At 50.4% G+C, this 27,855-nt stretch overlaps 1 long non-coding RNA gene across 2 annotated transcripts; it reads left to right on the forward strand.

Annotated features, from left to right (window-relative positions):
• Positions 1-10,867: 10,867 nt before the first annotated feature.
• Positions 10,868-25,360, forward strand: LOC130157199 (uncharacterized). 2 transcript variants are annotated; one of them, XR_008824729.1, is made up of 6 exons: positions 10,868-11,131; positions 16,847-17,407; positions 18,312-18,420; positions 18,798-19,933; positions 20,994-21,021; positions 21,348-25,360. It is a non-coding gene; the product is annotated as an uncharacterized LOC130157199 (long non-coding RNA). The 2 variants fall into 2 exon arrangements; XR_008824728.1 differs by having other exon boundaries at positions 10,871-11,131; positions 24,266-25,360.
• The last annotated feature ends 2,495 nt before the right edge of the window (positions 25,361-27,855 follow it).

Genomic DNA, 27,855 nt, shown 5'->3' on the forward strand with positions numbered 1-27,855 from the left:
TCCAAAACCATATTACAGTATTTTAGAAATGCGTCAGCTCAAAGAAGATTGTTTCCTAATTCTGTATGACATCCAGGAAAAAATGTAAAAGTGCCATATTTACTCAGTGATTCATGTACTGCTCATATGTATATTCACATGCAATGTGTACTAGACTTTTCTGTGACCTATAGTATTTGACTTAGAATGGATGGACATTTTGTGGATAATACTTCAGGCATGGTTTATATATATACACACACACACACACACAAAGAGTTTATATAACTACTTACATTAATCAGGTGCCTAACAAGTATGACAATTCCAGAACATAAGCAAGGCATTTTACATTATTGCTCAAAAATAATACAAATCTTCCTTGGTAACAGAAGCAGAGATGACAAGGAGTGCACCAAAAATAAGATGACAACCTTAGTAGTACATTAAACCTGACAAGCAAATCTACTTTGTGATCAAAATCTGGAGATGTGCATCTCCCTCTTTGTCAAGATGAGGATGGATATATGTGCTGACCTCTTGCATTTAGCCAGCCCAACAACTTTTGTAAATTCTGATTGCAAAGCGCCTGCCTAAAGTCTCCTATCATGTTTCTGGCACTTCTAATAATACATGTGCTTAAGTGGTGACAAGTCCTGTAAGAATGCCAAGGAAAAACTCTGAAATTTGACCAAATGGACAAACTTCTTAATTCTGTAGCAAGAATCTTAATATGGTAATAGACCTGTGTAGTGTTACATTGCAATATAGTACACCCAGAAAAAATGGAAATAAAATGCTCTTTTGTAATAATGAACATTGTCAGACTGGAATGTGATTTTTTGTTTGGGAAATATTTTGTTTCTGGGTTACCTAAAGATCAAACATAACCATCTTTTGGGTTTGATCCCTTGGGAGGGAAGTCAGGAAAATATGCTTGAAAAAACATCGTTAGGCTTGACGGGATTTATAGCCGCATGGTCTCGCTTCCTGTGCACCTCCTTCCATCTCCTCCTTCTGGCAGCCTGCTCAGTGGCCAGCAAAGAAGCCATCCCTGCGGGAGCAGCTCCCCCGCTCCGGTCCCTGTGCTCTGCCAGGGCCGGGGGGATGCCAGGGCCCTGCCAGCCTGGGCTACCACACGGCCCCGTGCAGCCGGTGGCCAGGGGCACGGAGGCTCCTGCCTCCCCCATCATGTGCCTGTGCCACTAAGGGAAACGATGCTCTTGGTGCTTGCATCTGACGTAACCCCCTATAAATCTGACCAAAGGCGATGGGTTTGTGCTGCCTGCATTTGGCGTGGGATGTTTTCTTCGTTTCTCCATACCTTTTAAGTTGGAAGCAATAATGTGTTTCAGTTTTGGTTTTTGATACTGAGGCAACGCTGTCCTGCTGAGATGGAGCAAGAAATGCTCCTCTCTGGTTCTCATGGTCCCAGGGAGAGGAGGGGAGCGGTAAGCACGGGCAGTCAGCCTGAGTCGGCTTTGCCCCTGGATAAACCCTGGCAGGGAGCTGGCAGCAGGGACATGCTGCCCCTGGGGCACGGCGAGCCTCGCGGAGGAGTAGAGGATGGAGATGCCTTGCTGACAGCACCTGCTCCTAACCTCCGGGCTGTTCCCTGCGAAGATGTGGAGGGCTGGTGGAGGGCTGGAAAAGCTGGTATGCTCCTTGCAGCCCTGCTCCTTCCCACCGGCCCCGCCGCAGATAGCATCTCTGGGCCGCACCCGGCGGGATGGGAACGCTCAGGCGAAACCACGGCGGGGATCCCTGGGGCGATGAGATCGCGCTGCTGGAGCAGATGTCGCCCCGTTTGTTGAGTGTGCTGGTGGCAGGAGGCGTTCACGGCCCAAGTTAGCTGAGCCCCAACAAACCTCTTCTTTTGGTTTCCTGGATATGCATGCTGGGGAGCAGGAGTTAACCGGGGCAGATACCATGCCATGAGAAACCCCCAAGCCGCAGCCCGGGGGGCTCCCAGGGCACAGCCCCCCTGCAGCTATGTCATCTGCTTGCCAGCAAGCAGCAGCGCTCGGGCCAGTTTGTCCTTCACCTCACACCAAATAGGTACTGGGAATTCCCAACGGTTGTGAGAGTTTGCTTGTATGTCCTCATTTTGCATTTGATAGTGTGGGCAATGGTAAGAAAATTGCATGTCTGCCGTCTTTTCTCTGTAGGAGCGTTCATGAAGCCCTGAAGACTGAGGTGAAGAAGCCGTTTCTGTTTCTGCTTTTTTTTATCCGTGATTGCCTCAGAAATACCCCTCGTGCCAAGGGTGCAGGTCTTCCCCGCTGCCGCCTCTGTCCCCACGTGCAGCGAGCACACAGGAGCGATGGCCCACGGGGGCCGGGGCCAGGAGGCAGGAGCGGGTCTGCCAGGAGGGCGAGGACGAGCCCCTCAGCCTCCCCCCGCTGGGGGGGCACCCGGGCAGGGCCGGGCAGGCGGTGCACCGCCGGTGGGGCGGCTCAGTGAGGCAGGTCTCTGCAGGTCCACCTCCACCCATGGGTGCTCGTGCCACCCAGGCTCAGCTCCCAGTTTCCCATCACGCATCCTGCCCTTCATCATGCTCTTGTCTGTATTGCTGGGTGCAGAAGACCCGACAGACAAAACCAGGCTGGACCTGCCCCATCCCCACGGGGATCAGAGATGGCTGGCGTGCCACGGGGCAATGTGAGGTTTGGCAGATGCGCAGTGGATGGCAATGGCCCCAGAGCTTCCATGCAGGGAAGCCCAGACCAGCATGAGGATCTTGCTTCAGTCCTCTGGCTCCAGACACACATTTGAAGCAGCTTGTGCTGGCAGAGGAGTGTTTTGATTGCTGTCTCGATATGGAATAGGCTGTGTTGCGACTGGGCTGCAGCTGACAGCTTTGGCTCAGGCAAGTAAACCATGAGGTTGCTCATGGTCCTGGCTTCCAGAGCAGGGCCCAAGCCAGGGAGGGACTGGATGTGCCTAGAGGTGTGCTTCCAATGAGAAAGCAAATACAATAACCTCAAGGAGTGCAACCACCATGGCCAGTGGGGTTTGGTGGCTTTTGACCCGGGCCAGATTCCCAGGAACTACCATGGGCAGCACTGGCAAGGTGTGCAATCCCAGGGCGTGGAGTAAAACACCTACATTGCAGGCAAGCTTGAACCGTTCTGCTATCAAACATGATTTTATCAGCCCATACTCTCCTCTGCTGCCAAGGCTTATGATGTTACACCTAAACTGGGTAGCACATCCAGCAGCGTCCTTGATGTGGCAAGGTGGCAGTGGCATGGTCATTGGGAACAGTAATGACAAGATGGTGCTTCCTTCAAAACCAGCATCAACGGGCCAAATGGGACATAGGTGCCTATGTCCCTTTACAGTGCTGCTATGTATAGATTATACTAAAGGTGGACCCTTAGCTACTTCAGACAACTGGAAGGTCCCTTGGGAACAAGACAGAGGTGGCAAGGGATTTTAGGACTGCCAGATGCACTGAGCCCCGAAGACCACGCAGAGATTTCAGCAAGGAGTCACTTGCTAGGGCATGAGTTGCTGCCAGCCTGATGTGATGCTGCAGTACGCGGGCTGACTTCATTTGCTGTGCTTTTACATTGCTGGAGTAAGAGGGCTACTAAGCTGGTTGTTGGAGGTATTTTAACACATGAATTTTATGGACTGTGGTAAATAAGTGTTGATATTTTGCTGAATATGATTTAAATGTAACCCTTGTTTCTTGCCAGTTGGGGTCATGTGACACTGTTAGCCTGGCTTGTGGAGACTGCCTGCAGTTCTATTTATTCAGTAAAATATTTTGGCAAAGCTGTGGCATCCTGTTTCCTTGCTGTGAGCAGAGAGAAGAAAGTAGTTAAAGAAGCACAGAACTTCAGTAAAGCCACAAGGTTACCCTCAGGAGCAAGTTGCCGGCTACAGCTAGAAGCTAAATGAGATTTTTACAAGTCTAGAACAAGCTGCAGACAAAACCACAGAGCAAAGTAATCCCCTCTGCAAAGAGTAACTTTAGGAAGCTGAAGTGCCAGGAGTGAATGCAAGCAGGATCAGTGCTGGTGAGACCCGCAGCCTGAGGCACACAATGCTCTGCAGTGCAGGGGTGGAGGGTGGGGGGGACAGGCTCGTCGTGGTGGGGTGCAAGATGGCTGGAAGGAGCAGAGCTGCACCTCCCTCCTGTGTTTTGAAGGTGATGCTACCCATGAGGCAGTTTCTTTGCCCACGTGACTGCAGCATCTCCGAGTGTGGGTGTGCTGAGTAGCAGACTGCCTGGCTCAAAGGGACAGAATTTAGTATTTTCTTTAAATTTAAGAAATCTATTGCTACATCTCACTGCAAGGTCTCAGGGTGCAATCTGTGGCATTTTAGGAACACTGTCCCTTATCGCTGTCACCACCAGTGTGTCAGAACCCCTATGTGGCCTCTTGAGCAGGGTGAGACATAGTAAATAAATACCATTACAGCTGTGCTCCCAGCTGGTGGCTACAATGCTCCTTGAAGACACAGCCTAACCTTTGGGGGATTTTACCGGCCTCGCTTCAATGAGCAGAAAAGCTTCTACAAAGCCAAGGACCCAGGCACTTGTTTCAAACCTGACAGCTTATCAGGGGCACAAATTGGTTGAATAGAAGGGAAAAGTAACTTTCTGAGCTGGTGGAAATGGCTTTGCAAAGCCTAGCGCTTGCCCAGTGGAAGGGCAATCAAGTGGTCCTGCTGGTTCAGGGCAGGATCAGCCGAGCAGGTGGTACCGGCTCCTCCTGCCCCAGAAGCCCTTCCTGGGAGCTCAGCATGGACAACCCGATAAGGTGCCGGAGGAACTGCCGCACACGCTTTGCCTTCACCAGCAATTATTTCTGCAGAAGCTGTGAAAGCGGAGAGGAACCGCCTCCAAACTTCTGACTGAGCCCAGTGTCAGAAGCCAGTTGCACCAGGGGCTCGCCCCAGGCCATGCTGGCATCCAGGCACCTCAGGCATCAGTGGTCCAGCTCTGCTGCAGGAACCATGCAGTTCACCACGCCGCCAGAGCTGTGGGACCCCTTTCTTAACACCATAACCCACGCTGTCCTGTGAGTGCCCAAGTAGGTGTTTTCTTCAAGGAGGTGAGGCTGGGACTTCAAGGAGGTGAGTGAGCAACTGTGCTTCACCAGGAGCTTGAGCTTGCTCCTACTCATCAGTGGAGGTTTGCCTTGAATCTCCCAGAGCAGAAGATCTTTAACAGGAAGCCTGTGAAAAGGACCTGAAAGGAAAACTCTGCACTCATCAGGCCTCTGAGGGAAGCAAATGCAAGTCTGCAAGCCTGGAAAAAAGTGAGGTGATGAGGCAGGGGGCTGCTGCATCCCGTGGGCTGTGGCAATACCCACGGCAGGAAGGGTGCTGCTGGCCCCAAGGCTGCAAGGGCAGCTGAGTGCTCAGGGCTCGTGTGGCTTTTTCATGAACAGGGCAGCAGCAGCAAGGCAAACTCTTTACAAGAGAGTAAAGGTTTTTGCAGTCGTTCAAGAGAGAGCTGTGGCCTGGGGAGTGAGGGACCAGTGAAAAGGTGTTTTGTTGGGACTTCTCCTGGGCTTGTGTTGACGCCGGCAGGGCTGGAGCTCTCCCTTGGCAGGGAGAGGGGAAATGGAGGAAGCAGATGTGTTTCCATGGCAATGCAGGGAGCAGCCCTCATCGGCACAAGTCTCCTTTTTCAACCCATGTTAGGAGCCAGCGTCAGCCATGGTCTGCCTCAGCTGCCCTGAAGGGCCTACAGCCACCCACGGCCAGGTGGGCACCACTCACCCTGGGTGAAGTAGTGGGACACATACCAACGCCAGCACCCATACCAATGGCCAGACTGTGGCATGGGGCTCCCACTGCCACTCTCCAGCATCAGGTTTGCCACTAGGACACTTGAGGCTTTCAATTAAAAAAAGAAAACCGACCAAAAACTAAAAAGCCTGTGTTTACTTAAGCTTCATTTTTTCCCAGCTTTGCAGCTCTGATTCCCATTAGATAGGTTTCAAGAGTCCTCATTCATTAGGGCGCAGAAAGCTAAGTCACACTCTCTGAGGGAAGTTACACGTAAATATGAAAAATGTGGCTGCCTAAAACTTGCAGATTTCAGACCTGATTGTTTCTGTGTCCCAGTTCTTGTGAAATATTTATTGATAATTTTTTGGTTTCGCCCAGAAAAAAATCAGTTTCCTGTAGTGGGCCAGCGGACAAAGTATTGAGCTTCCCAAAGCTGGTCTCCCCTTTGTGCTCCCAGCACCCCAAGGCCAGAGCACAGGGCACCAAGGGTTCCCATGCATCATCTCACCAAAGAGGGCAGCAAGCCTTGGGGTGCCGGGAATGAGGGCTGTGTGGCAAGGGGCAGGTGAGGGCAGCCTGAGATGTTCCCAGTGTCACTGATAGCTCTCCTCTCCACTGCTTCAGGTGTGCTCAGTCCTGCCAGGAACCAGTCCTGTCTTAGTCTTTGGCCCTGGATATTTTAAACAGGGGTTAGAGGATGAGGAATAATTGCTGGCTGAACTAATCATGTAGGCTCCAGGGGTAGGATGTTCAGTAGCAGCCTCTGCCTCAGACCCCTTGCGTGGCGCAGGATGCTTCCTCCTCCTTTGGCTCCTTCCTGTGTCCTTTGGCTGGAGGTGGAAGGTGAACAGTAACAATGATGTGATGCTCAACCCCAAGCAGCCAAAAGGAGGTGAGAAGATCCCTACCCAAATGACGTACAGTCGGATAGTGCCGTGCCCGGGTGTTCAAGGGTGCTTGATCCCAGCGTTTGGGTGTAACCCTCTATGCAGCACAGGCCAGCTGAAAGATTGTAGCCAGGATTTTGGTATGGGCTGAGACACTATCCAAACAAAAGTGAGCAATGTCCCCCCCAGGTCAATCATTAATAATGTGTGTGTGGATGTTCTCCCTTGACAACAGCACAGTTGAGCCTTAGCCTTATTTAAATCTCACTTAACCAGCTTTCCAAGAAAGTTTTTAAAAGTGACTGGGAACTACACTGAAATCCTTCCATTTGAGCTGTAATTTCATCCAGTACTTGTTTAGAAGTTACGCCCGAGAGATCTGCCTAATGTATGAGTGTGTTTTCCTTACACATTGCCTGCCTTGATATTTTTCCATGGGAGATCACTCAGCTGTTGGGGATCTGTGATAATGATGATTTAGAAACAGGGCCAGCAAAGAATTCAGACAGAGTACAAACAAATGGCCCAAAGCTGCCTCCACCCCAAGCATATTTCCATTTTTCACACCCTTTTTCTCTACAGTGTAGAAAGCTCCTAACACTCCGTGAAGTACATGTGTGTAGTTGCTGCAGACCTCTGAGGGCATCCCGCATTAAACTGTCTCTCATTATGTAAGAAATGTTTCCAGTTCTAGGAGCCTTTAAAGTGAATTCCATTAATGTCACACTTCTACTAGTCCTGCAGCTCTCTCACTGGATTTTGATCCCATCTTTACATATGCCTTGGATGCTTTGGTTGCCTTCCAGGACAGCAAGACCGATTCCCTGGTTTTTAATAATGTGGTATCCCCGAGCACTTTATTTTCAGGTCTTTAATGTATTATTTGCCATGGATGCACAGATAATACACAAGATGCCACATTTATTACGCCTCATGGAGGTTCTGTGAATTTTTTCCCTATTGCAGTCCACACGAAGAAGTTTGTTTATTCTGCAAAACTTCAAAGCAGTCAAATTTAAACATTTTGCTTTCCCTTTTATGGCTGTGGAAAAGAGAGGTGAGACCTCAGGGTGTAGACCTCTTCCATAGTGTCACTGACAGGCAGCAGATATTACAGAGGCTGGGGGAAACCAGGGACACACCAAGTGACATCTTATGAGGGTAAAGTGCAGGGGCTGCGGTGAGAAGCAGCTAAGCAGTGCTTCTGTTGTAGCAGGAGCCAAGGGGCCTCAGTCCTCACACGGCGCTGCCATGTGTGGCTGGGGAGGGGTGATGGTCCCTCTCCAGATTATGACCCTTTCTGGGGTGAAAACAGCAGAATTCACCAAAGGTGCTGCCAGGGGAAGTGTTGGAGAAGCCTCCCTCCTTCCCTTGCTAATTAACTCACCAGGCACACGTTGAGCGTGATGCTGGCCATTGCCCCAGGAGGGGGTTGTGTCTGGGCCCATGTGTGGGACACCCATGCCAGCAGGGCTCCCCAGGACAGCCCCTGCCATGGCTCCAGCTGCACGTGGGAGTCAGAGCCCGGTACCAGCAGCTCACTCGCTGCCCTGAGAACAGCCACCCTGTGACTCTCTGCCACGTCCATCCCTGCCTTTGGCGTGGGGGAACATTTAAAGGAGTTTGTCAAGCTGACAAGAGGTGATATAAAGTACTCCGAGGCCCTCAGGTGAAATCCACTGATAAAATAGCCCGTTATAGCTCTGCGCCTCAGCAGACTTCCCTGAAAATCTCTCTCACAACTCCATGCGCAGTAGCGCAGGACGCTCGCAGCCAGCGGTGGTGGTAAGGGGGCCTTGCCGCTCTCGGCGTGTAACAGACCCGCATCGGATCCAGGTGACAGCTGCATATACACCAGATGGTAATGAATCAGACGTGCCACGGTAGGAAATGTAGTTCCATCCCTGGTGTAAAGATAATCTCTGCTCTTTCCCTACTGCTTTGTCCATGAGCACCAGCACACATCCCCAGGTGTGCCCACACTGCGGTGGCCCATCTCAGTGATGTGAGACAGGCTCCCCCCGGCTGGAAGGCTGGGCTGGGGCTGGGTTCACCTGCCAAGTCCCCCCAGGGGGTCTGCAGCTGAGCGAAGCTCCTGGGCAGCCGGGCTGCAGAAGGGGCTGGCAGAGGCCGAGCGAAGCCACGAGGTGACACAGCACCGCAGCATGTAGATGCACGCTCTGTCTGCAACACCGGTTCGGTTTGCTCGCTTTTGGGATTGCCTCCTCTTCCCTCGGCTTCTGCTGCTGAAATCCCAGCTGTGCCCGTGTCCCCGAGTCGCTGTGCCTGGCTTTGGCAGCGCCCCACGGGGCTGGGGGGCCGTGGCCAGGTCCCGCGAGGTGGGAGGGCAGCAGCCAGCGGGGTCGTGGAAAGCAGAGCAGGGCACTGAACGGGTTCCAAGGCAGCAGAGCTGTGTGGTGTTCCAGGGACAGGGAGCCTGGGCTCCCAACCCTTAGGGTGTCCCTGGCTGGCTGCAGGGAGCCCAGCACCCCCAGCCCCAGGGTGGGCGCCGGGGAGGGCTGCAGGGGGCCAGCTGCAAATGGCACTGCTGAAAGCCTCGGGAAGGGGAAGGAGGGTTTCCTGCTGTTCTTGGTTTCTGTTCTTGATAATTAAAATCCGATGGGTATATCTAGGGGAAGCTCTTATCCTCAGTATCATTCCTCTTAAATCCTTCTCTTTTTCCCTTCTGTTTGCTTTGAAAGGTTTTTTTTTTAATTTCCTTGCCTGTTTCCCAAAGCTTCTCCCTTTCCTTGTTCCCCTGTCATTGAGGAGAAAAAAAAAGGTCCCTAAAGCAAAAACAACAACAGCAAATTAAATAAATAACACAGGCTTACAGGAAAAGCTCTGCTATTTTTGAACTTCCTCTCCCTAACTTTATTTCTGGCTCCTTCTTTGCCCAGTGTCTTCTGCCACCCACCTCCGCGCTCAGAGGCGAGGCCAGAGGGGTGGGGGACGGGGGTGGCCGGGACCCTCCTGGGGCACGCTAACCTCGCTGCCTCCTCGAGGGGTCACAGTACTTCCTCCAGGGAGGGGGGAAAGGGAGATTTTTGCTGCTGTTAAAAAGCAAAGGAAGCACCTTAGCTAGCCAGGAAATTCTCACACAAGCAGGGTACGGCAGCAGCAGCTCAAATGCTCACCAGATCAGAGCACCCCAAAAACTATGCCATAAAAACAGCCCTATAGCACATCACCTCATGGGCATGCTGAATGCACAGGCTGATAGCATAAAAATGAGCAACTATTGGGTCAGATGAGGAAATACTGTACTTCTCTGAGCGCTTCTCGGTACTTGCCTACATGGTTCTTTTTCCGGCTTTTGGCTTCTTTTTCCTGCAAAACCAGTTTTTTAGGCAGGATTATCATGGCTTATTCAGTGAATGCCTCACTCTGATTTGCTTTCTGCAGCTCTTATGCATTTAGATCCTCTGTTAATAAACAGTCGCTTCCTTTTACCTCCCTGTGGGACTATGAGAGAGCCTGCGGGCAAAGGGGATTGAAAGCATCATCTTTCCAGCCTCATCTTTCCTCTACAGCTGAACTGGAAAGAAAAGCCTCCTGCAAAGCCTGTGGGACACAATGCTTGTTGGAAACTTGGCTCAGATGAGGCTGGGGATAGCACAGGGATTAAATGATGCACAGAGGGACCAGGGACACAGGTGGCTGCCAGAAGAGATGGGTTGGGCGGGGGGGGGACACCTTCTCCTCCAAAAGATGCTGGAGACTTCTCATGCAACTCTCCCCCTTTGTGCACAAAGAGGAAAAAATCTTGTTATCAGCTGCCAGAAGTGACCTGTGTAGAAGGAAAAAGGTGGATCTAAAAAGCAAACTACAACTCAGGACTAAAGGGTTGTCCCTTCCTCCCCCTTTACTGTGTAGGAAGAACATCAGAGTTTAAAGGCAGCTTATTTTTCATGAAACAAATTGCAAATAACTGGAGGGCCTCAAGTGCCTGATCTATTTATAATAAAACCAGTAGGAGGTTTAATTTGCTTATTTTCCTAGCACTTAATAAAATATCTGGCAAACAGAACTGATAAAACCACTTACGTTAAAAAAACTTGTATTTTCGCTTCTTCAACAAGCCTTTAACTGTAGGCTCTGCTCACCCCGGGAGACCATCAAGGGAAACTGGAAATTTGGAGAGTTGAAAAATAAGCACACAAACAAAACCTCTGTGAACAAATCTTTCATGCCTTATTTCTTGTCATTAAAAGGCCATACCCCCAGTTCTTCCAAGATAATTTCACATCACTTTAACAAAAATTCAACGAACTGATGAAAGGAAGAGGTCTTTAAAAAGTGCCAATCTGCTTCCACTTCAGTCAGCTGAGCTGCTGCCAGCAGAGCCATTCATGGGGGAGTTTCTGTGAGGAAGCCCTGAAATAAGCTGGAACTCTGCTTGGGGAAGGAGACATTTTTGATGAACATCCACGTTCACAGAAGCCTGCGAACCCTTTCACAGGGTCTTTGAACAAGGCTGGGAAGAGGAGGATGCAGAGAACGGGTTGGTGGTATGTTCCTCCTGACATTTTTTCTCTGAGGGCTTCTGTAATAATTTCAAATGGCAGTTTGGACTATCTGAGAGGTTCAGCCAGGCTGGTGGCCTGGCAGTGCCAGACCCAAAGGGCAGGGGCTTGGTTCGCAGGCAGCAGGCGGGCAGCGGGACGGCTGCCACCACTTGGCTGTCCTTCAGCAGCGCCAGGTCCCCCTCTGGGCAGCATAAGGGCAACACTAAGGGAGCTGTGCCCACCTGAGCACTTGCTGCAGCACACGGCTCAGGGAAAGCAGCACCTGGGAGAAAAAGACATGCATTTATTTATTTGCTTATTGACATACATTTCAAAAGTATGCAGGACGTTGAGCTTTAGAAGCAAGAAAGAGGATGAGAAGGGTTTGAATAGCCGTGTTTCTACCACACACATGAGTTGTGCGCACATTTTCCTTCCCAGATACTCTACGATACAGCTTATAAAGAACAAGTAACTTCACACCAAGGGTGCTGAGGGCCATAGCGTTGCTTTACTCTGCATGGGAGGGAGCTGTAGGACCAGCTGGCGCAGGTTAAATCAGAAAGCCAAAGTGGCAGGTGTAGGGCATTGGCCTAGGATCGGTGCTGTGCTCAAATGGCTTCACTGCAGCTGGGTACCAAGTTTTCTGTCCTGCTCTGCCCAGCGTGGTGTAGTCCGTGCAAATGGAACTCTCTGTGCCCGGTAAGTGTTTTTGTGGAGGAGGTAGCTGAGCCCTGGGTCTCCATCCTGCTCTGGAGTAGGGTGTCCTGTGTTCCTGTTGCTGGACATTCTCTTCCCCTCTCTGTGGATTCCCATCTCCCACTCTCACGTTCCTTCCCACAGCCTTGCATTGCTCCCTGCAGGTCTCGAGTCTCTGCCACTGGTTGCCTTGAATTTAAGGGCTTTGTCCTTAGTTTGATTTCCTATAGGAAGCTAGAGCAGAACGTGGAGGATACAGTTATAAGCTTGTGGTAATGTTGGTAGGGAAAGTTAACATCTCCTGAGTAGCGAATGCTTTGTGTGTGTATGTGTGGCAGTGCTGACAGGCATTAATTAATGAAGGTGCATATCACTGAAAATGAGCAGTCTCAAGGATGGGCAGAGTATCCTACTGAGGAGGTGAAGGGAGACTTTTTGTGGGGGTTATTTGGCTGGTTTTGTTGTTGTTGTTCATATACTGTGCTCCCCTAGGATGGTCTTTTTTGCTGGTCTTCTTTCAACCGTTGGTTCTCACACTGTTCAACGTCTTTCTAATGCAAATGAGCTCCTTTTCAATGTCTTCCTTCAACTGCACAATACTTGGGAAGCTCAGAGAAATGTTGATGCCCTGAGGGCAGGAAATTTTCAAAGCCCCTATGTAAGCAGCTGATGATCAAATCCTGGCAAGTTGTTTGTCTATGTCCTGGTTTTTCTTGCTCACCTGACGTTTACCCGCGCTCTCTGTTGGTGTTGCAGTAGCTGAAAGAGGCATCTGGTCTGTGTCAGCTTTTATCTGCCTCTTTTTCTTTCTACTATGCTTTCTTATGTATGCTTGCTAATTCAATTCAGATTTGGAGGAAATATATGATAAATTAACTGGCAAGGCATCGGCAGCTGCAGGAACTCCATGGTAGAAGAAATCCGTGAACTAATGCAGTTAGTGGCAATGCAAAACCTAGACATGACTGCAAATTACTTCAGCACATATGAGTCTGAAAGCAGAGAGAGAATCCAAGAAACTGGAAAGGAGTCAGGAGAAAAAGATCTTGACCATCAAGTGGCATTTTCCTTGCTCTTCTCAAGTTTGTAGGTGGACTCTGAGCAGAAGAGGGCATCTTGCAGAGCAGACGCCAGCAGGAAGACACGGTGGTTGCAATACTCGGTAATGCAATGGCAAAGCATGTCAGACTCATTCATGGTAACACTGAAGCTGCTACCAGGACCCAGGGCATGGTGCCACCAGTGTCCCTGATCCCTGGGAGTGCCAGGAGCTGTGTCCCAGGTGCCTGCATTCCCCCGGACCATCTGCCTGTGCCAAGGAGTCGGGATATAGTTATGAGGCATTTGCTATGGCCATCTTGTGCTTGGCTCCTGCAGGATTGTCGTGTCTGAGTAATTACACACTTTGAGCAGCCTTACTACAGATATAGAGACAGCTCCCAAAGAGCGCTCTGCCTAATTGCACATTTGCGTTGTTGATGTCAGAATTAAAACCATAGCTGCTTCCCCTGGAAGATCTGTGATGTGGCTGTGATGCCTCCCACAGTTTGTAAGACCCCGGCACAGGGCTGCTGGGGGCACTGCACACACTGTGTTGTAGCTGAGGGTTCCCACTGCCTTTCTTCTTCTGTTCTGGTTTTGTTTGGGTTTTTGTTTGTTTGTTTTTTGGTTTTGAGACAAGTGACATAAATATTCCCTAGCACTGGGGAGCTACATTTATTTTATTTTATTTTTTAATGACTAAACATCTCTTACCTAAATGTTTAGGACAGTTTCCTAAGAGACCTATGCTTACACAGAGCTCTTGCTGGTAGCCAGTGCCACCAGGTGGGACTCCCAGGCTGCTCTCAAGCCAGGGAACAGGCTGGGGACATCCCACAAAGGGGTGCCAGGGAGGGGGATGCCAGGCACAGCCCAGGTGACAACAGCCAGCACACAGAAAGCCTGTGCCTTTATTCAGCTGCTCGAGGTTACAGCTCCTGTGCAGCACCTCCGCACAAAACGGGGAGAGTGCTTCAGCTGCTCTCTTCAGCTGAGGCTTGTGTTTGGCCAGAATGGAGAAACCTGGTACCTGCAGGCTACTGGGATATGGTTATGCCACGCAGAAACAGCGTAAGAAATGCTGGTAAAGAAATGAGGTAAAGAGACTTTTTAAATAATTTGGCTGAAAATTAGCTGTAGATTCTTGGTGTGTTGTGTTAGTATTTTTCTTAGAAATAAAAAAGACCGGTGCTCTGCAGGCACTGTGGAGATAAATGGATGTCCTTGACCATAAAATGAAAATTTCTTCTGTTTCCTTTCTGGTCCCTTTTCCCAGGGCGCTTGCCCAGCTCAGCCAGTAACGTTTAGTGCGATAAGCTCTGGTGCTACATGTCAGACTTGCTGGGAGGCAAGGCGGTGAGGGCTGAGCATAGGGAAACCTCTTTCATCCTGACTGATGGACTGAAACAGGGGTGCTGACGTGGAAGCTATCGTGGTGTGAGGATTACAGTTCCTGGAAACCCCCTGGCCTCCACAGCTGGGGTGTAAAGCCACCAGCTCTACAGCCCACAGGGCATACTCCGGTGTAAGTGTGGTCACTGACGGCCCTGCAGATTTGTGGTGAAGCCAGGAGACAGCCAGGGCTCAGGCAGGGGCTGTTCTGTTGACCCAAGTGTCCTGGGCAATCCCAGATGGTACTAGCTGCTGTCTCACACTGGGAAGTTACAGAGTTGGGGGTTTTTAGACCCACATTGCCATCCTCACCCTTCCCTTCATCCCATGCACTGGATTTGCTCATGGCACAGCGAAGGGTGCCCAGGAACCCCCTCACCAGAGCCCTGCAGTGGCTGGGTGCTGTAGCATCAGGGTTGGCTTGGGGACGTGCAACTCCCAGAGCCAGGGGCCAGCCTGTTGCTCTGAAAGGAACCTTTGGAATGAGAAAGTCATGGGACATCATGGGCTTTGGGCAACCATTGGGGAAGCAAAGGTTATCAGGAATGACCTGGCTCAAGGGGCTGGACTCCTGCAGGAGCAAAATAGGTTTGGTGACAGGAGCCAGATCAAGTTATTTCAGTCAGTTGCCCCATTTACAGGATCATTTAGCTTTATGAATGTCAGTTGTGGGTTTGGGTTTTTTCCTTTGCCCTGTTGCTGTTGGATATTGCCTCTGGGAATTACTTTGTTCAGACTTGTTGAGATACCCAGCTGTAAGAAGAGCAAGCACAGAAAAGTTTTCCAGGATACTGAAAGATTAAATTATTTTTGCTTGCATAAAATGACCAAGCAGAAGCATGCTCTCACATAAGAGGAAAAAAGAGGCTAATAGGAATTGTCCATAAATGCCAGGGAACAAGGCCTAGTGGAGAGTGTTCTTTTTCAGGTGCACTGCTGCAAATCTTTAGTAGACAAAGCAAAGGAAAAAGGGGTTACTATGATTGTCAGCACTGTGCAGTTATCTACATCTATATAAAAAGGTCAAATACCTTCAATGTGATTGAAGAACAGAGGTCAGACCTGTTTTGTAGTGACTTTGGACTACCCAGAGAGAGAGAGAGATGGACTCCAGGCAACAATAAGGCGATACAGATAACACAGAAGGAGCAAAAGAGAGATGTCCAAGAGTCTTTTAAAAAATAAAAAAATAAATTTAAAATAGACTCCTTGGAATGTAACTTGAAAAACAGGCAAGTAGGAAAAGAAGGAAACAGAAATGCAAATACTTCCATATTTCCAGGTCTTCAAAAGTGATGGTTTAGGTATGTAATAAGTAGCTACTTTCTCTGAAAAGCAGGCAAAATATTAAATCAAAGAAAAAAGAAAATGTATGTACATATGTATGCACTTTGAAAGCCTCCTGCTGAATTATAAATACCTTTGAATCATAAAATATAAAGCCTGACGGTGATTTCTATCAAAGTTTGAACATGCAGTTTCACTTGTTCACAGCACAGCCTGTGTGCGCTATCATGTTAAAACCAGAGAGAAGACAGACACAGAAACATCCTGTAGGTAAAAAAATAAAAAACAACAAACAACCACCAAACACAAACCTGACTGACAGATTGAGCAATTATTAATGGAAATCTCAACATGGATAGGCACACAGAGCAGACTCCTCTAGGAACTGGCTTTTTTCACACCAGTCAATAAATGAATCATAAGAGGTGAGGTTCTTCCTTCCCCTGGAGATGGGGGGAGGTTAAAAATGCGAAGGCACCTCTGTAACAGCCAGCAGCTGTGCTGGTGCAGTACAGATGCTGCGATGGGACACTGCTGCTGCGCTGGCAGAAGCGGTGGCTTGCAAGACTCCCGTGGGCACCACCCAAAAAACTACTAGAAAAATACTTGAAGTTGTTGTGGAGTGGAGGGCACGTAACCCTGAGGAACAGCATGTTGGGGACTGGCAAAGCACCCGAAAGCTGCAGTTCTGGAAGCAGGCAGCCTCTCTAGTGCTCCCTCCATGCCACGCACCCAGGTTATTGCCTGTAGCTGGACAAAGGATGCGCCAGGATGGGCTGTCACAGCTGTGGAGTCAGGGAGGTCTATGGGGCTGAAAGACGTGAGCCTTGTGAGAAGCGGGGGAGCCACAGCAGGAGCGGGAGTGGGGCTGTGAGTGTCATGACGCTGGCAAGGTAGGGCCAGGCTGGCTTGTGGCAGCGGCAAGCTCTGCCCACCCTGGGCAGTCAGTCCTTGCTCCAAGCCAGCAACTGGTCTACAAAGCCTCCGCTTATGGTCACAGTGATATTTCACCCCTGGGTTGATGTCCTGGCCCAGCCCCCGCCCCAGGAAGGAGCCTGATGCCCAGGGGCTGCCCCTTGTGCCTCCTGGCCTGCCCTGCTCCCTGGCTGGGGTGGTAGGATGGGTCCTGCTGGCTGCGTCCTGCCCTGCTGAACCTCCCAGGCAGCCCCTGGCCACAGTGACCTGGAGGGCTGGGTAACCATGGGCAAGGCAGTCCCATGAACTGCAAGCAGCAAAGAAAAATTTCTGGCGGGAATTGTACGACTGAACCTCAGGTCATCATTGTTATCTGTAATTCAGGGAGGAAAACTGTGACGGGAGCTGGAGACAGAGCGTACAGAGCAGGAGGGAGGTACCGCATCTGCAGGCGCAGTCCAAGGAGCGTGGAGGTCTGCCCAGGAAGGAAGAGCTGCGAGCAGCTCAGCAGAGATGGAGGAGGAAGCAGCTCTGACGGAAACGATGACCTGGATTCTCAGATCACTGAATTGCAGGAAGACTTAGTGTCTAATTGAGCAGCCAGCAAAAAAAACAGTAGAAAAGCAAATTAGAGCCTGATGAGAAACTGTAAGTCCTTCACCCAGCAGCAAAGCTTTCTGGAAGGAGAAAAAGGATGGCACTGTCTGAGAAAACAGTTTTGAGGTCAAGCTGGACAACAGCAGAGTCTTTCCAAAGCACTGGGAAAGGAATCTAGTTGAGCCAGCAGAAAGTTCCTCAGCTGAACAATGTATAGGAGCAGGTCCAGGAGGCAAATCTCAACATGTGGTGAAGGCAGTCACATTGCCCTGGAAATGCAAAGGACAAAGCAATTGTCCCCTAACTCTGTGGACATTCCTCCTACGTTACCAAGGCTACGCAGCTTCAGTAAGTAGGAATTGGGTCATTCAGTAATTGTATATCATTATGACAGGTAATCATATCATATGGGCATCTTTTATTGATTTTCATTGCAGCTAAAAAGGATTTAGTGTGACATGAAGCCATTAATACAGGGAGATGCATGGATTTCCAGCAGCAACATGCAGAAATCTGAATAGAGCTCTACAAAGGAAAAAAACCCTTCCTGCTCTGGAGGGTGTGTATGTTTGTGATGCCCAGAAAGGCCTTGCAACAGGGTGTCCAAATGACTGCAAGGTCCACAGGAGAGGCTCACGTGGCAGCACACCTTCGGATCACTACAGTTTACTGGTGCAAGCCCTCACATGGATGCACTTGCATTGACTAGAGATACTTCCAACAGTTTAGCTTGTCTTCGTGGGTGTCAAGAGCAAGTTAAACCCAGTTAATATTATCTGGAATTTGATACACATCAGGTACAGGGTCAGCTGCTTTAAAGCTGTAACTTGAGGCCAGATCTCTTGCCTCTCCTGCTAGCAGGATGTGCTGCTCAGAGCACAGGCCTTCGACATAGCTGTGCTGCCACCGGCCCCTTGGTGGGTTAACCTGCAAGCTGCCACCTTTGTACACCCACATTTCTCACAGGGGGGTAATTCCTGGTGCCCCATCCTGTGCCCAGGGCAGGCTGCGCTTTCAAACCACTGCAGCCTGCCTGGCACTCGCTGTGTGTGGTGGGCACCTTCTGCCCCATCCCTGATCAGCATGGTACCTTCTGCACCTGCCTGTGCGCAGGTGACAGGAATTTAGGGAGATCTGGGGTTGGTTTTCCCAGGCTGGGCACCAGAGCAGCAGGCGGCAGTGCTGGGGGAAGGTGAAGGGGCTCCTGGTTATGCATGTCCAGTGAAGGCTGTTTATGTTGTTCCCTTTACAGAAAGCATCTGGAGATACTAAAGCTGGAGCCCTGTGCAACCCCAAGGAAGATGTCCAGAAGTACTGAGTGATCCACTAGCTGTCATCAAGAGACAGACAGACATAGCGAGGTGGGTAACCAGCACAGGCAGAGTAATGTGCCTGGGGACACCTGGCCAGCAGCAGAGCGTGCTATCAATAAAAAAACAGGTAGGTAGCACTTCATCATGGAGTGCTCTTGCTAAGCATGTGAACGCTGCCTCTCAGATCCCTCACGCAGCACCAGAGGGGGTAATGCTGCTCTGTTCACTCACAGCAAACCTGCCTTTGATAGCATGAAGTAACACCCAGTTTTCACCTGCCACTTTTAAAGACAGAAAACAAGATCTAGGAGCTGTAGCTCACTAGGAGAGCATCACAGCACTTGGTCATGCTTTTTCATTCTCCTCCCTGGTGGCTCTCCAAATTAACCATGTCTTTTTCTCCACTCCCATCTCCATGACTGCAGGTCTCCAGTGCATCCTTGGGTACCCTCTCTGCTCTTCAGCTGCTGCTCCTGCATGGCCCAGTCTCCTGAGGTCCTACACTGTGTCTGGCAGCTCTGTGCAGTTTCAGAAACCTTGGGGTGTCTAAAGTGGAGGGTAGGCAAACTGTGCCCTGCTTACCTGCAGCCATACTGCCAGCCTGTCCTCCACTTTCTATGAGCCCTTCCTTGTCTTCTTCTTTGGCTTCCATCCGGGCCTTGGTAGCATACCAAGAAGTTGCAAATGATCTCCAAAACCTCAAGCATTTCAGTAGAGTTGTAGCTGTCGGCAAGAGTCCATGCTAAAGCTGCAGCTACCGCAGCAGTGAAGCAAGTGGAGAGGGCTGATGGTGCTGGGTCTGAGTGCTGCACAGCTTGCTGTGACACTGGGAGAGCATCTCCTCCCTCTGCTCCAGAGGAAAGAGCTGGAAGGAAAATGATCATGTGTGATCATTGTGTTCATCTGAGAGAGAATTTAATTTGTTTGTGGATTCAGCTGCCCAGTGCAAGCAATATTTGTAAGCACTGGCAGGTAAGGGCAGGACACGGTGTCTCTTTGCTTCTACTGGTTATCCAGCGTCCCCAGGTGAGTGAGGGCAGGGGTCTAAATGGGATAGTCCAGTGGAGCGTGGCCCATGAGGGAAGGCCTTTCATGAGCCGAGAAGTCCTTGTAACTTCCTTCATCCCTAATTTTAGGATAAATCCATTAGCAGGTTTGGCTTTTTCCCTGTGCCTTTCCTTCTCCCCTCTCTCCCTGCTGGTCTCTTTACACAGTCAGGTGGGTAACGCTTTCCTGACTACAGAAGTCAACCAGAAAGAAAACAGACATTGGAAACCCACTGTCACTTGGAAGGTTGTTCATGGTGCGGGTATAAACCAGACGCAGCTTTAACAACAAAGCACATTTTTTTTTCTCCTGTGGCTGCTTCTCCTATCAGTAATGGAAACGAGAAAGTGGTGCCCTCTCCGAGCACGTTATCCTGACTCCCCGGAGTGGCAGCGACGGTCCTGGAGCGCAGCGCGTGGGTGACCCTTAGCGGGTCTAACGCCTTGCCTGCCGGCCATGGAACCGGCACGCAGCTGTGACCGGTGCCTGTGGCAGCAGCCGGGGCTGACCCCAGGTAGCCCCTGCGATGGGGCGGGGGGCGGAGGGGCACGGGAGGGGTCCGCGGGGGCCGGGCCGTGAGCAGGGCACGCTGCGCAAATACCGCGGCGGCGGGATCGTGCCGAGCGCCAGCCCCTTCCCCCGGGCTGCTCGCCTCGCTCACCGCCCGGCTGCTGCCCACCGCCGCACCGCTCCGGCCCCCTTCACCGAACGCTTCCGCGGGTCCCTCCCCACGCGTGAGCCGGCGGCCCCCGGCTGCCCGCCCCTCCCCAGGCCGCGCTCGGCTCCGCGGGCCGGCAACGACCGGCGCTGTGCCCCCGGGGGTGCGCAGGCGGGGAGCGCGCCGCCAGGGGGCGCCGGGGAGCGGCCGGGACGCGGCCCGCAGTGGCACCTGCTGTCGGGGCCGGGCAGCGCCGCAGCCCCGGCGCTTCAGGAGCGGCCGCGGGTTTTTAACTCCGTTTGCCAGCCACCAGTTTATTTCACTCGACCCAGGAAACGCTGGTAGGATTTAGGCGGGATTGCGAACCAGACCCCTTCGTTCCAGCGGGAGTCGTGCCCGGTAAGGATCTGCCCGTTAACTGAAGGGACAGATCACCGCAGGGATCCCTTCCCACACCGGCCGTGCAAGGGCTCATCGGGATGGCTTGCGTGGAGCCCTCGCCCAGATCAGAGATCAGCTGTAGCTTGAGAAGAGTTTGCTTCCAAAGCCTGATCGTCTTTGAAGCGTCTTCACAGTAACAGATCAATGTTTCTCCTTTGCAACTTTTCCTTATTCCAATTGTGCTGCAGAACTGGGCTCGTGAACAAAGAACCCTTTCTTAGGGCTGAGATAAACTCCTTTTATAACAATTATTGGAATATCCCAGTCAAAGGCTGCAGCCATCTCTGATCCATTTCAGAGCCCAACAGCAAGGCTGTTACTGGTTCCCTTTATTTGTCCACATACGTTTTTTTTTAACCAGGGTGCCCACTGTGGCCACGCTGCTCCCTGTGACAGTGGCCAGCCCTAGCTGTCGTGTTACCATGTGGCCGTGACTGGGTGGTGTAATAATTTTTGCTTTTGTCTTCTTTTGCAGGGCTGTTAAAACCAGCAGCCGGCATCAGGTGAGCAGAACGAGGCTGGGAACGCTAGGCGTGGAGCACGCGAAACCAAATGAGCAAAGCCCTGCCCCTGGGAGCAGCCTGCTGACAGGGGTGGCGGGTGGAGAGGAGGGGGTGCCGGGCCTGGAGCTCGGTAGGGGGGAGCCTGGGAAGGGCTGAGGGTCCCTGGCTAGATGAGCTTGCTGCATCTGAAGTGCCGCAGGGGGTGGCCTGCGTGGGAAGGTGGGATGCTGGTTAGGGATGTAAGAGGGAGGAAAGAACATGTTAGTGGGCGTCATCCAAAGACAGATTTCATTTGCTTTGAAGATCTGTTCTGTCTTTTCTGTTAGGGCATATGGAGTTGGCTGCATTGTGTCCTGAAGCCATGTGGATGTTGGTTTGCCTGATGTAACGAAGGATTCAATGGTGCATAGCTTCCTGTAATGTGGTCTGATAGGACATCTTCAATTTGCCACTGTAGACAAGTTTCTTTGATTGCTTTGTGACTAGTGCAATTGGAAACATATTCCAAACACAATGATGGGAAGAAAGGGAGGCCTACATTTCCCTTCAGTGCTCCCCATGTGATCTATCTGGATCGTGTGCCCATGCAGTTTTCTGTGGTTCTTGTGCATACAGCTACCCACTGAGTGAAGTAGGAGTCTCCCTGCTTTCTTGACATTAAAGGAGCTATTCTTTCAAAGCATGGGGTTTTCCAGGTTAGTAATAAAAGTATCATTGTGCTTCTTAAAGGTAGAGTTCTGCAAGTGCAGTTCATAAACAAGTGTCATGGGATGTCTTCAGAGCAACTCGGGGTCTGCTCCACTTCCACAGAGATCATGAAAGTCTTGCTGTTGACTTAGATCTTGCTATTGACAATATCGTGCTTCACCTCCAGTTGTTATTCCAGCAGAAGAGAGGTCTCGCAAGGACCTACATCACATCTGCAGGCCCTTCTGGCTGTCAGCCCATGTCCCTTGTGAAGCTGTGCCAGGCACTGATTTACCAGAGGCACAGTAAAATGCTGCATCTTACCTTAGAATTCCTGAAGACAGAAACAAATTCACAAGCTTTGGTCTGCAGGTGTCAACACACAAACCTGCCTGTCCAGGTGGGAGAGCTCAGTCCTCTCCATCAGCTACATTCAGGGTTTTCAAAGTCCTGCATCAGCATTTTTCAAGCCTGTACACGTTTGAACAGGAAAAAAACATCTGTAAAACTCAAGTGAATGGACTGGAGGGAAAATCTCGAAAAAGCAAAGTGGAGATCCAGCAAATGTGTGAGTCTGATCCATTCTGGCTTTTTCTGCCATCTTGGAGGAGTTCTAGAAATGCTTGCACCACATCAAGCAAGGACACAGCTGTAGTGTCCAAAGCAGGTGAGATCTTGCAGGTTGGCATCCCAGAGGTCCATGTACCACTCCACTGTGACACACGCTGCACTTCATTTGCAAGTTTTGGATTAGCTTTGAGACAAACTACAAACTATCATCCAGCCACAGATTTACTCCTAAGAGCAAAACGAGCTTGTCCATGGGTATGGTGACTTGCAGCTCTTATCCAAACGATCCAGCTCTGGGAAAGGAAAACGTAAGGGTCTCACACTGATGTGAGCTCAGTGATTTGAGGATTTTGCTGTACTTAATGGCTCTGATAACTGAGTTGGGTGGAAAGACCATCTCCTCTCTGTTTCTGCTCCTCCTGTTCTCTGCAGGCCCAAAAGGAGGACGTGAGGGCACAGCCCACCTCCTATGTGAAGGCAAGTGAAAAGGGGAGGAAAGCACTCTCTCTTGCTTGTCTCCTACAGCCCTGGCACCAGCAGTGTGGAGCTCACCTTGTCCTTCTCCCTCCCCAAACTTAGCAAGCCAGGCAATATTTTTAGGACAGATTCTGCTCACCTAGATTTTAGAACTTCACACAAGAATAGATAACTCATAGTGCAACAGGGCTGAACTTCAGGGATCTTCACCTTCCCCCACCCTCAGTTTCTCTGGTTGGGACTTCATCCCAGACCATTATATGCTTAGCCAGGCACAGCAGAGATCAGCTCTTCCTTCCTGTTCATGCAGTCCTGAGCAAACTGGTTGTACTTTGTTAGAAGAGTAAACGGCAACCAGCATCGCAGTCAGCTCTACCATCATCACTGATCTTGAGCTGTCAACTGCTTTTGCTGTTTCTTATTTGCTGGCAAAGACACTCAAGCCAAAGGTCCTTTGGGAGATGCAAAGACAATAGAAGGAAACATTTGCCTGATGTCTGATGTTACCGCAAAAGGCTGGCCAATGCACATAAAAATATTGGACTTATGGAAAACTCCATGGGAAAATTACGGGATTAAGACCTCTGCTTCTAAGGACCTACCTGCTCCCTGACGCATGCTCCAGTTCTGGCTGGAATATCAGGCTTTCTCAGCAGACTCCCACCCCTAAAGCTGAAGGGCTTTTGGGCTTAGGTAGGGCATGGTACGCAGCAGTCACAGCAGCTCCCTAAGTCATTCCCTGTTTTCTATTCCAAATCCCATCATGTTATCCACATTTTCTAAAAGGGACAGCTGCTCCCGTCTGACTAGTCCTGATGTAGAGCACAATTTAAACTCAAGACACTGACTGCCCAATCCTTCCTGGAGTTCTTCCTTTGGTGCATTTTGACTCTTCCCTTTTGCACCAGAAACACCCTAGTTCAGACACAAGTTGTGACTGTTCTGTGCAGCTGCTGCTTGTTATCATGTCAGATTCTTTTGTATCAAAAGAGATCCTGTCTGTGTATGAAGTGAATCCAAGTTATAAAAGAAGAGAAAAATGTGGATGCCCTGGGGTTAGGGATGAGCTGTGGGACTGTCTTAAACCCGGGGAGATTAATTTCTGATTCTGCGAACAAGCTCTGAGTGGGAAATGTTGCCTGCTACAACTAATGTGTTGAGACCAAGTGTATGTGAGGGTTGCATCTCTGGAAAGTGTTGTGAAGGACCACTGTCAGCGCAGGAAACCTAGAACATGTTGCATGGTCAGCAGGCATAAATTGGACAAGGTAGACGCTTTTCAGTGGATTTACTGTAGATTTAGTAACATTTCATTATTATTTCGTGTATATTCAGATTTACATCCAAGCAAAGTGGTTTGCAATGGAAGCAGCTGCAGATCAGGAGGACAATGTATGTGAGTACCAGCAGAACTCGCATCACAGCAGCACCAAGTATAGGGTTATGTAATTTGGAAGCGTGGGTACCTGTCTCTTACCTTTTGTTGCACTAACTTGAATTTGTTTTGCAGAGGAACACATACAGGAAAGGTCTGTGTGGCTATTTTTGAAGAGGAAAGACAGAAGAACTTGTTGATAGCAAGGAGAGTTTGAAGATGAGTTCAACAACAGATATTCAGATGTGAAGAAGAAATTCTGTAGTAGGCACCAGTAAGACAAGCTGTTCTATATAGGAAACATCTAAATAAAAATGGGAGTTGATAGTAACAGCAAAGAGAGAGACAGTTGTGTTTTGTTTTTTTTTTTTCCAGAGGTTTGGAACGAAAGCAGAGAAAATTGATATAGAGAAAACCAGGAATATAGACCTGCCAGTATCCTCCAGGCCAGCAACGCCACAAAATGGCATTTGGAAACTAGACATGTACCAGAAGCTTTCTCAAACACTGGGAATCAAGAAAGAGGTGGTCACAAATCTAACTTCAAAATGTATTCAGGATACTGTTTCAGTGGACAGTGAGGATAAAGAGCTGGAAATCTGGAGTCCAAATACATGGATAACAGGACAATACCACGTGCAAAAAGCTCCTAAAAAACCCACTGCAAACAGGCTTAAAAAATACTTGGTAATGTACTGATCTCGGGGTCCAGAGGTGTCACTTGAAAATAATGAAGTGCTGTCTCACTTTTGCTGACTCGAGAACACACTTGCAAATTATTCCAGGCTGTATTAACAAGCATGTGTGGACCTGAGATTACAGCAATGCCAATTACAACGCATGCCAAACTAGCAGCCAAACGTGGGCTCAGGAGTCACAGGGGGTAGGGGAAGAGTATAGGGCACGTTAAGCTATGAGACCGCTTTGTTGTAAAAATATGAGCAAAATTTGGAAGCACATGAGAACTGCTAGCATTTTGCTGAGTCCTCAGATCTGAGCCTGCTAAATTAATGTTTAAAGTAAAATAACAAGATTTTATAATATGTTTCTAGCTAGTCATTTGACAGCTTTCCACAGATGGTCTGAAGTATGTATGAAAATATAATACAAGTAGAAAATTTCTTGTCTAACTTTACAGAATTCTTATGTGCTCTCTCTCGTGCACACCTTCTACATGTCCTGCAGCAACAGTCTAAATGTAATGATTTCATGACCACTGGTGGTTTTGGGGTGGTGATACAAGGCTGGAAAAGTGGAAGCAGAAGAAACCTAGCAAGAAAGAGTGATGTTCCTGGTAAGAAAAAAAGGAGTGTGGAAATGCAAGGGACTTGCGAAGCAAAGCAAGAGAATCAGTGAAGGTGGCGTTAGCAGCACTCAGTTAATCTAGGAAAGTGTAGAGGTTGGCTGAGGTGCAAGATGGAGAGACGCTCATCAGAAGCAGGGACCAGCACAGGTGTAGATGCTAGCTGAAGCCCTCTAAGCAGATGAGGTGATCTCCAGAAGGTGCCCCAGGAGGCATCTGTGTCCTTCACATGGGAGAAAGGAGAGGGCATGTGTGCTGGAGACTCCCAGGGGGAGGGCAGGGCACAGATGGTAGCAAGGAAGAATGGCTAGTGTGCTGGGGTGGGGATGGAGAGAAGACACTGGGGTTCTGGTCCAAGGGGCTGTGTGGAAATGGAGAAGGTGGCAGAGAAGAAAAGCAATTCCAAGAAACAGGAGGGAATATGGCTTCAAAAGGAATTTGCATTCAATGGCATCAAAAGCAACAGTACAGCCAGCGGAATGGGAATGGAGGAGTGAGAGGCTGTGAAACATGGTGGTGCAACCACTGGAATAAAGGTTTAGACCAGGGTTGTTAGGCTGGAGTTGGCTGTGGTGCTGGCTGGAATCTCCCATTCAAAGGACAAGGAAGAAGAAAGGTGGGTCAGGATGGGATCTGGGGACAGTGAGAGATTAGAACATGATTACATTGGAGGGCTTGATGAAGGAGCCTGGAGGAAAATGAATTCAGAGAGGTGAAGAATGGAGTAAGGGTCCATTGGTACAGGCTATTGGGAGGTGGGAGGAGATGCAGTTTCTGGGGTATTTGGATAGACAAGAGCAGAGAATGAGAAATGCTGTTGACTGTGTAAGAGCCATGGAGAGTGCAGGAGAGGACCAAGCCTGGCTCAGACCCAGGAGAAGCTGGCAGTGCCCTGCACAGGGATATAAGAAAGAGAAGGACTGTGTGAAGGAGTAGCCTGAGGTGGTGGGCAGGTGGGCTAAGGGGAAGGAAACTAGAGGAGAAAGACTGGGAGAGAGGGTGGAACAAGAGGCGCTAGGGAAGAGCACGGATGTGAGTAATGGGGAAGTAAAGAGGAAGGAAAGCGTACAGCAATGCAGCCAGGCTTTGTGTGGCTGAGGAGTGCAAGAGAAAAGGCGATGGGAGTCAGAGAGCAGAGCTAGCGTGAAGGTGGAAAGGATGGAGAGATGAAAGTGTTCTGGGGTGGGAGGGAGGGGGAGAGACAAATGAATAGGCAAATTATAACTAATGCAATAATTAGGTGCTACAGGAGTAATCTGATTGTCACCCAAAAAAAGAGGGTGTTTGTGAGTGAGGGGGAGGCATGATCAGGCTGGCAGAGCAGGCAGGCAGAGGAACAGAGGTGGGCTGAGCCCTCCTGGGCACAGAGGCAGCGCAGCGGGAGCAGCAGGCAGCAGATGCTGGGGCTGCAGTTCCTATGGCAACATATGCAGGCGAATGCAACAAGTGTGCAAACGTGGCAGCATTAGCAGGGGACAGCTTGGCACGTTTCCATGTCACGCTGCTCGGGGTGGTAGCAGAGCCATGTACTGTCCCTGGGTACCAGGGCTGCAGGGTGCTGCCCCTGTGGAAACCGGCACAAGCTACTGTCACGTTTTGAGGCCAGGCCCCCTCACTGCTGGGAGATGCATTTCTTGTGCTTTTGCTCTTCCATCCTGGGCATCCCAAAGCCCAGCAGAACGAGGACCTGCTGAGCATCTTGTCAGCAGTGAGCTGTGTGTTGTGTGCCACATGGCAAGGAGGTAGCTCTACAGCACAGACCTCTGGAGCAGGCAATGGGAGAGCGAGCATCCCTCCCTCTGGTCCCTCACACCCATGTACCATAAGGCTGGGGTCTTAAATCTCCGGTGCCCTGCCTCGGAGTGGCCTGCTGCAGCTGGCACATGCCTCCAGGCACCTACAGCGTGCAGCTGCCTTCCAACCAGGCTATCACAGCCCAGGGCCAGCCTGCTTAGGGCAGGCAGAAATAGCACACGCTTTTCACAGGCTGGGCCCTTATTCTCCATTCCTCAGTAATTTTTGGCAGAATTTTCCCTTCCTCTCCTATTTTGTCTCCTGTAATTAACCAGCACTTTGAGCATGCAGCTATTCCACAGCATTATGCTAATGTCCTATGCTAGACAGCTGGAGACAGAGCACAAAGGCCGATTTTTCTGCCCAAAGAAGCAGCGTTCCCTAAAGCACTGCCATCAGACAGACAGACCCCATCCCTGCGGGGTGCTGAGCAAGGGTACTGCTCCTTTCGCCTTCAGGAGGCGCCCTGGCAGAGGAGGCAGCCGGCAGGGGGCCCATGGGGGCCAGGCTGCCCCCCCCAGCGCAGCCTTGCTCCCGGTGAGGTGCATCAGCCCCCCAGAGCAGCGCGGGGGGTGCCGGCGGCCTGCAGCCGCGGCTGGGCGTGCAGCTGCGCCGAACGGCAGGGGGA

This window comes from Falco biarmicus, chromosome 11 (assembly GCF_023638135.1).
Source record: "Falco biarmicus isolate bFalBia1 chromosome 11, bFalBia1.pri, whole genome shotgun sequence".
In the NCBI taxonomy this organism is placed as follows: Eukaryota; Metazoa; Chordata; class Aves; order Falconiformes; family Falconidae; genus Falco; species Falco biarmicus.